Raw genomic sequence first — 7828 nt, 5'->3', positions numbered from 1 at the left:
CAAACGTCACCTCCTGCTCAACTGACATCTTATGCTGCCTTCACGTGCTATAGGAATTACTGAACTAGTTTCCTAGTTAAAAAATTGGACATGAACGCCCTCTCAAGTCAAAATCTGAATGTGATGAGCTCGTAATCACAACTTCAGAAGTGGGAAGTAGGAAATTTCTAGCACATGAAGGCAGCATAAGACGAGGTTGGCTGAAAATTAAAAGATAAAAGTCTCTCAGAAATTGCAAATAATTAAATACTTGCACCTGTACATACTTGCATGATTAGTTTTTAGTTCAGGTTTTAGTTGTAGTCCAGCTTTGTCCGTTTCTCTGTCTATTCCTCAGTCTCTCTGTTTTCTGGTCACTGGTTGGATATGATCTGCATATAAAATAATGTATACATATTTTGGTAACACTTTACAATAAGGTTGTATTAGTTAACATTAGTTAAAGGGTTAGTTCACCCAAAAATGAAAATTCTGTCATTAATTACTCACCCTCATGTCGTTGGACACCCGTAAGACCTCCGTTCATATTCGGAACACAAATGAAGATATTTTTGTTGAAAGCTGATGGCTGAGAAAGGCTTCAGATAGGCCTCCATTGGCATTCAGTACATTGACACTTCCAAGATCCATGAAAGGCACTTAAAACATCGTTACAAAGTCTATCTCACCACAGTGACTCTACAATAATTTTACGATGTGACGACAATAGTTTTTGTGCGCAAAAAAAATCTAAATAACATCTTTATCCAACTTGTTCTCGACTTCCGTGTGTGCCTCCACGACGCATGCGCGAGAATATGACGCAGATCCGGCGTTCGGACATATGACCCAGAAGCGATTTGTTTACGAGCAGAGGAAGACGCGCGTGTCTAAGCTGTTGGATTCTACATTGATCGTGCTTTAGGTCTCGGCGTAGTTCTCAAAATGGGGCTTAAGTGTGCATTTCATGGATTCCCGAACGCCGGATCTGCGTCATATTCTCGCGCATGCGTCGTGGAGGCACACACGGAAGTCGAGAACAAGTTGGATAAAGGTGTTATTTTGATTTTTTTTTGCGCACAAAAACTATTGTCGTCGCATCGTAAAATTATTGTAGAGCCACTGTGGTGAGATGGACTTTGTAACAACGTTTTAAGTGCCTTTCATGGATCTTGGAAGTGTCAATGTACTGAATGCCAATGGAGGCCTGTCTGAAGCCTTTCTCAGCCATCAGCTTTCAACAAAAATATCTTCATTTGTGTTCTGAAGATGAACGGAGGTCTTACGGGTCTCCAACGACATGAGGGTGAGTAATTAATGACAGAATTTTCATTTTTGGGTGAACTAACCCTTTAATGCATTAGTTAACATGAACTAACCATGAACAACACCTCTGTTCAGCATTAGTTAATCTTTGTTAACGTTAGTTCATAAAAATCCAGCTGTTCATATTAGTTCACAGTGCATTAACTAATGTTAGCAAGATTTTAATAATGCATTAGTAAATGTTGAAATTAACATTAACAAAGATAAATAAATGCTTTATAAGTGCAGTTCATTATTAGTTAATGTTAACTAATGTAGTTAACTAATGAACCGTATTGTAAAGTGTTACACAAATTTTTAAGTGCATACAATGAATCATTTTTAATTACTTTGTCATGTTATGCAGTGACATATCCCACATGAGACTAAACAGTCACAACAAGATAACAAATAGATGCCAAGTAGGAAATGCAGGCAAATGCATTAAAAGACGTTAATCACATAATGTTAGTCAAAATATATACTTACAAAGCCAAAGATGCTCAGTGCTGTGGCTCTTTCTGGGGTGTTGTTAGCTCCTGTTGACACAAGAGAGAAAAATAAGAAATTTTCATTAATGTTTATTGACTATAATGGTGCCTAAATGTTATGCACATGATAATTCACAGATATAGGATGACTGCTAGATTGACCACTTACACAATCAAATGACTATCAACACTGAAAAAAGAGAGAAGACAATAATAGAGCCTTCAGTGGCATGTAAAAATGAATTCATATGAAATAATATAATAAATAAGAAGCCACAATGAACATACTTGAACTAATTATTATTTTACTTGAATATATATTAATCCTCTGGTGTATACACTGGCGTAAATGTTCTATTTTCGAGAGAGAGAGAGAGAGAGAGAGAGAGAGAGAGAGAGAGAGAGAGAGAGAGAGAGAGGGCGCGCGAGACAGCCTTTGACACCGCTAACGTTACTTCAAATGGCGTCACACACATTTAACTGTCAACGAAAATATGTAACTATAACTGGCCGTGAAAAGACGGAAACCATTGTTCGCGTAAATACAACATTTGGTACATAATGTACAATGCAGGTAACAGTTAGTCAATTGTATGCAAATTTAATGGGTTATGAAAGCGGTTCTTGAGGAAAATGAACAGTTCCCCGAGACTGTCATATACGTTAGTAATAGCAATTCGATATTATTATTTACTTTCTTCATATATGTAGCTATATTTAATGGATATTGGTTTACGTTTTAAAAGTATCAAAGACATTTGTGACAAATTTGTCAAATAAAAACTTCTTACCTCAGGAAAGCTCGCAGCTGGTGTCTGGCGATCCGATCCACAGGCAGGGACGTCCGTTATGCGCGCACTCGACACAAACCTCATTTGCGCGGGCTTGGCACGCGAGTAAACAATTTAAATTGTGTGAGGTGTAAGCAAAGTTTATAAATATATTTTTTAAACATTTAAAAATTACATTTATATCACCACACTTGTACTGGTATTACTCTGGCATTAAAATAATAATAAATAAAATAAAATTACGGATCATGAGATATAAAATGCTAACAGTAGGTGTGTGTGTGTAGCCTACCGTTAGCATTTTATATCTCATGATCCGTCATTTTATTTTGCAACGTACAGTTATAGCCGAAAAATAAACAAGTAATGAAACTTCACTTTGCCCTCAGCCTAAACGATTTGCCAGGGAACAAATTATAGATCCATGAGAGCAAATATGGGCCGTTAAATCTCCACAAGACTAATTATAGCTGGAGACGCCACAGAGACATCAGAGCCAGCGGCAGACGTCAGAAGGGCTAGCCGAGGAAAGTCTACTCTCGCCGGGTAAACAAGCGCTGAACGCCGCTGACTCACTGGAGCTCACATCTCCGAAAACACCAGATAAAATGTTAAAATAGGCACTCTTCTTATAAATAAACCACAGATTTGAGCTTTAAACAACTACATTACCGACTAAAAAAGTCTTAAAACTACGTTTTGTCACACATTAACAGTTTTAACACAAAAAGACGTGTAAACACAGCCCATGTCAGTCATTTCTCAACGAGAAGAGCCGCTGGCAGAAGCTCCTCCTATGAGGCGAATTCGAAATACATTTATAACACTAATACTTTACTCTATTTATTCTATACTCTATTTTTTCCTCTTTTTGAAAGTTGTGAAATCACTATTGTGGAGTTTTTCTTTTGCTATTTGAGCAAATGGGCACACAAAAAATATATAATTATTGTATTCTCTCATTCACCGCTATAAAATTAAACCCAACTATGACGACTTCCGCTCTGAGAAACCCGAAAATGTGAAAAGGGTAGGAGAAAATACTAAATATAAAAATTACTTCTTTGTCTCCCACAAAGAACTAATTTTACATCCTTCCATCCACATGTTTTTATTTAACTTTTAAACATCCAGTGTGTGTGTGTGTTTGTGTGTATTCTTTGTTTACAGTAGCACTACTGCTTTTACGTAAACAGTAAAATACTGCAAATTCCCATATACAGTAAGTTACTGTAAATTTCATTAAAAATACCCACAATGCAGTGCATATTACAGTAGCTAACCGTAAATAATATAAATGGTATTTTACTGGGCTTTTTTGCGGTAAGTAACTGTAAAATTGCGGTAAAGTCTAACAGTGTATAGAAGCGAGATGGGAGCGCAAAAGTAACACGTCTGGGTGATGTTTACATTAAAAAAACGATAGAACAGTAGCGCAAGGGAATGAAAAAACACACTCTGTGTAGCATTTAATTGCCCCTTTCTACGCAATTAAAGTTGCATTCTTTGCTGTAGTATTAACATGTTGGCTTCCATTCTGTTTTCTTTACAAATTATAAAAAAGTGAAAATGTTATAAAAAGTTATAAATAAATAATTATATAAGAATAATAATAAGACTATATATCCATCCATTCAGTGTATATCACTGAATGGATGATATACACCCACCCAGAATATCTGCCAGCCCACCCTTCTATAGGTGCCTAGAACCGGGCCTGAACACAAGTCATGTAATCAGATTACTTTTTTCAAGTAACTTTTTTCAAATTACTCTTGAATTTACAACACAATATCTGAGTTATTTTTCCAAATAAAGTAATGCAAATGACTTTGTTTTCCCATTTATTGACTGACACCTCTTCTGTAAGATTAAGTGTCCTCTGTGTGAACATGATAGTTATTGTAGTTCTAAACTAATTGTGAGCATACTCATCCACACCAATATCAAACATACCAATAAGCAAAAATTACTTCACATGATCACATTTAAATTTAGTTTTTCTATTTTTCTGCAATCCAGAATAGCAGCACAGCTGAAACGTTTAAGCTGCACCCTTAATTTGCATTTCCTTCACTCTGAGGCTTATTCATTTCACTTTTGGTGTGAAAGGGCCTTTACATTTGCCAAAAGTCGAACTTTTGTTTTTTTGTTGTTAAAAACAATCAAGCAAGCTCAGCACAGACGACGAAAAGCAACGCAAAAGTAACAACACATTACTTTCCATAAAAAGTAACTAAGTAACACAATGAGTTACTTTTTAGGGAGTAACGCAATATTGTAACACATTACTTTTAAAAGTAACCTTCCCCAACACTGCCCATCCTACATTTTTTTTCTTGTTTGAGAAGCCATTTCACTTGGATATACATCGCAATATGGAAGAAAAGACTAACTTCCATTTCATGCTGACTTTAAGATGTAATGTAACGGATTTATACGCTTTTATATTTTGCAACTTTAACACATTAATTTGACCAAAATACAGTAAATACTTTAATATTATTACAAAATATGTATATTTCAAATAAATGCTGTTAACTTTTAACTTTCTGTTCATCAAAGAATATAACAAGGTTTCTACAAAAATACTAAGCAGCCTGTCTTCAACATTAATAATAATAAAAAAATTCTTGCACACAAAATCAGCATATTAGAATGATTAATGAAGGAAAGATGTGACACTGAAGACTGGAGTAATGATGCTGAAAATGCAGCTTTTATCATCACAGGAGTGTAAAATATACTGAAATATATTAAAGTATATAACACAAATATATTTTTTAATCAAGTAAATGAAACCTTGATGAGCATCTCGATGAGCATTGTGTTTTTGAGACTTTTCTCAAAAACATTAGAAAAATCTTACCGACCCTAAACTTTTGAAAGGTATGGATTTTAGAGCATGAGTCATATGGTATACTTTATGGTTCCTTTATGGTTCTTTTAAGTCATTTTTACAGCTTGAAAACGTCAGTCACCATTCATTGTAATTGCATGGAAAAGCGTCTTTTGAAAGTCATTAAAGAAGACAGGAAAGGTCCAGGAACTCGGCAGGAGTACAAAGAGCATTGGGTATAAACCCTGCTGGAACCAGGTCCAGCTGGCAGGAACACTGGGCAAAGAGTTGTCCATGGTTACTTTAACCTGCATGTGTTCCCAGTAAGGAAAACATGAGCCTGGGCATGGAGGGAAAGCAGGGCCTTTCTTTATATTATATCAGACTCAAGATGCTAAGGCCTGTTTCAGACCACAAGCAGCACGCATTTATTTATTGCAATAGGCTTTTATAAAGCAACATGTGGGGTGCACTGGCATTGCTACTCATTGTATGAAAAAAACCTGTCAGGCTTCATAAAAGTTTCCCACACAGTGACAGGTACACAAATGGCACATTATATTGAGTAAACCTGACTGGCAATTTATATGGTCTGTATCTACACTTTAGAGTGTGGTTTCCTGTAAATGAACTGACACGTTTTAAAATGTATTGCCATTATTAATGGAGAAATACTCAAAATGGTAGTAACCTAGTGTGAAATAGGCCTAATATTGTTTTTTGTTTTTTTTTTAGATGGTGGAAGAGGACTTATTTAACATCACCATGGATTTTGCATAATTTTGTTTTTGTTGCATATCTTCCTACTTGTATTTACTGGTAGTTGACAAATATAATCAGTGCAGTAAAATATAAGTAAGATAAAGAAGTATAATTATGTAATTATAAAACAATCACTTTTTGCTATTTGTTGACTTCTCCTTTAATTGGAGCAAAAAGTGAACGCAAATGAAAATGTGCACAATTTTACTTCTTTTTCAAATGACTTTTTGATCCAAAGAGGATTTATGTTGACAAATCAAGCATTTTCAACGACCAAGATTACATAATGAGTGATTTTGCATTTTGGCTCACTTTTCTGTCCTCGTCTTGTACCGTGTTGATTTAATGTCACATTTATTGATAACTAACAATGTCAACACAGACTAAACCAGAGGCTGATTACATATGTTAGTCCATCAGCAGGCTGATGTATTGCTCCTTCCTTCCATGACTACCTGCTCTAGTCTCAACATGTTGCAATCTGACAGTAGTTGGTTGGAGACTCTTGGCACATCTCCACGAGGCTATCAGATGAGACACAAATGAACTGAGCCAAGACACAGGAGACAACACCAGAGTCTTGGACTCAGATACACTTCCTCCTCATGTTAACCAGCCAGCAACAGTATCCTTTCCACACACAGTGAGTGTCATTTTGTGGTTTACGTTTGTGCTTTTAAGATGAAGGGACAAAGAGCATAGAGGAAACCATTACAAATCTGTTATCCAATTATTATTATTTTTCTTTCCTTTGCAGTGTAAAACGTGCAAAAGTCCCACTGCACATGGAAACCAGGCTTTAATCGCATGCCATCATAGCTGATATAGTTTCATGGTTAGCAGATGGGGAAACCCAATCAGACACCATTAATAATGATTGCCAACTTAGCATCAAATCTTGGGAGTTTAGTGGTCAAATAGTTAACAGTTCATTGCTGACCTGGAATGTAAGTGTTTCAGACAGCTTGGAGGACATTCTACTTATTCCAGTCGAGTGAGCTTTAGCTTTGTTGAGGTGATTGAGGCTCTTTGGTTCTTTCTTCCACTATCCTTCCCTCTTCCAAAACACAGACACACACACACACACACAAATAGTAGAACATAGAATGAAAGTAATTGTCTATAGTCCCCTACTAAGAACCACAATTGTTGTGTGTTTGTCTTTGGTCCCTGTAAGTATTCCGGTTTAAATCTAAGTGAATCGAGTTTCCAGTGCTAAAGTTTGGCAGCAGATTACATCAAAATGCTCAGTCAGAACAAAAATGACCTCTGCTACTAGGGCTTTCATATCACTTTCAAATACATAATAAACTGCATAAATACTTAACATGCTTGATCTCCTTGCAAAGCGCTCTATTGTAATGTAATTTGACATTCCTCCTACTAGAGACTCAGATGCGAAGAACAAAATGGTCCTTTTCTAAAAATCCTATAAATATATATTATAATATATATATTATAATATATATATATATATATATATATATATATATATATATATATATATATATATATATATATATATATATATATATATATATATATATATATATATATATATATATATATATATATATATATATATATATCAACATCTTTTAAACTAGCCTACTGATTTAAAATGATATCTCTTCTCCATATTCACGCTTGTGTGGGAACAG

The 7828-nt window shown here is 35.2% G+C and overlaps 1 long non-coding RNA gene across 1 annotated transcript; it reads right to left on the bottom strand.

Moving 5' to 3' along the window:
* Positions 1–268: 268 nt before the first annotated feature.
* LOC307131660 lies at positions 269–2690 on the bottom strand. The gene is made up of 3 exons (XR_013817190.1): positions 2567–2690; positions 1774–1823; positions 269–371 (listed from the first exon to the last, which is right to left on the bottom strand). It is a non-coding gene; the product is annotated as an uncharacterized lncRNA (long non-coding RNA).
* Between the last annotated feature and the right edge of the window lie 5138 nt (positions 2691–7828).

The sequence above is a fragment of the Gobio gobio genome (assembly GCF_949357685.1).
Source record: "Gobio gobio genome assembly, chromosome: 9".
NCBI classification, from domain to species: Eukaryota; Metazoa; Chordata; class Actinopteri; order Cypriniformes; family Gobionidae; genus Gobio; species Gobio gobio.
Note: the sequence above shows the minus strand (reverse complement) of the source record. Positions and strands in the feature narration are given on the sequence as shown.